We start from the raw sequence: 2,187 nt of genomic DNA, 5'->3' as shown, positions 1-2,187 counted from the left end.
TGGACATTTTGGCAATATCTTTACTAAATGTAAAATCACTTATATCTTCTGCCTCATTATTTCCATCTCTGGAAATTTCTCTTACAGAAACACTCTCACAAGGGAAGAAAGAGGCATTTACAAGAATATTCACTGTAGCAATGTTTATAATAATAAAAAATTAGAGACAACCTAAATGCACATGAAAAAGGGAATGGCTAAGTAGTTTGACATATGCATACAATGAAGTACTTGGCAGCTGTAACTGTGATTAGAAGTATATCAATATGCACATACATTCAATCTGTACTATTAAGAATAAAAGTCAGCTACAGAAGAGAGTAAGCAATAGTATTCTATTTTTAAAATAGCAAAACAATCATGATTTATGTCTATATAGCTAGTGGAATTTGCAGCAGATTATTAACTATGCTGGGGATGGCATGAGATTAGTGAGGACTGTTTCATTTTCAACATATTATATATTTTTATGTTTTGAATGTGTACACATTTTATCACAAGATCAAATTTATAATTACACACACAAAAGAAGGGATTTTAAAAGAAATAGTAGGGTAGTCCTCAAGGAGAAATAACCCAAACTTCCAAGTCACCCCTGCTCTCACCTCTGACTGAAGGCGGCAGAAAGTGGCCTTCTCAAACTGACAGATCTTCACCTTGTGCTTTTTAAAAAGTGAGAGTGCTAAGGGCTGGCCCCAAAGACTGCTTGCCTTCCTCAAATAAAAGAAAGCCTCCAAACAAGACAACAGATAGAGAAAGTGGATTAGGATTCAGATGATGCTTGCTGTATGATAAGGGTGAATGAAGACTGCAGTAAGATTATAAGGGTCAAGATTTGCACTTGACTCTGTCCGGATTTTGAGTTAGAAATGAGGAGCTGAACTGTACATGCAGGGCCAGGGGCAGGGGCAGGGCCAGCAGCTTGGTGCTCTTTCACTACCACAACCACATTCATGTTTTCTGCTAAACCCCTTCAAGCTCCTTTCTCCCACTTCTTCCACTTTTCTCTCCAGGTAACTTCATACTAAGAAATTCCAATGGAATTCCCTAATTAAAGGGCTCAGCTCAGGGACAGACAGGAGAGCCTGCTCACCATGTAATTATCTGACAGGTCCAAGGAGGGAGGCAGCGGCAGCCTCCAGCAGGTAATAAATGCACAACTGTTTGCTCCGATGACCAGGCAGTGCTGGGTAAGGGGCGAGAGCGCTAACTTCAGGATTTCCTCGCAGTGACAGGGCTTCGTGGTCAGCATGTCTTTATCTGGGCTGGGCTGGGCCAGCTTCCTGCTCACTTGATCTAGGAACTCTCCCTCTGTTCTTTGTGGAAAGAAGATGAAGAAATGAGAGAGACCAGGCAGCAGCCACTGTTGTTGGAGCATTACAAGGTCTCCAAGCCACGTTTTCCAGGATGTTTGCCTTTATAATTCATTAATTCTATGCCTACCCTTTTCCTCCATTACTCCATAAGTTTTAGAAAGGCAGGGACCTGCTCTTATAACAGCAAAGACCTATTTCAGATTTTTAAAAACCTAAAGCCAATTTAAATACCTCAAACACTAAACGGAGAAACAACCACAACTGAAGAGTAAGCTAACAATGTGTTGAATAAAAACATAAAAGTGATACAAAGCAATAACAATACATTTATATATTAGCATATCTGAACTTTGTCACAGAATATTTGAATATTATTTTAGTTTTTATTTCTTAAGTATATTTTTATTATGTTGTTACAGTAGCCCCATTTTTCCCCCTTTGCTCCCCTCCGCCCAGCACCTCCCTTTCCTCCAGTAATCCCACCCCCCTTAGTTCATGTCCATGGGTCATGCATATAAGTTCTTTGGCTTCACCCTTTCCTATATTATTCTTAACTTCCCCCTATTTTGTACCAACCAATTATGCTTCTTAATCCTGCACCATTTCTCCATTTCTCCCCCTTCCCCCTCCCAGCTGATAACCCTCCAAATGATCCCCATACCTAGGATTCTGTTTCTATTCTGGTTTGCTTACTTGGATTTTGTTTTTATTTTTTAGAATCAGTTGCTGATAACTGTGAGTTTGCTGTCATTTTAATGTTCATAGATTTGGTCTTCTTTTCCTTAAATAAGTCCCTTTAACATTTCATATAATAATGGCTTGGTGATCATGAGCTCCTGTAGCTTTACCTTGTCTGGGAAGCACGTTATCT

This window comes from Furipterus horrens, unplaced genomic scaffold, assembly GCF_987537825.1.
Source record: "Furipterus horrens unplaced genomic scaffold, mFurHor1.1.pri manual_scaffold_6, whole genome shotgun sequence".
Taxonomy (NCBI): Eukaryota; Metazoa; Chordata; class Mammalia; order Chiroptera; family Furipteridae; genus Furipterus; species Furipterus horrens.
The sequence above is the reverse complement of the archived record's forward strand: the minus strand, read 5'-3'. Positions refer to the sequence as shown.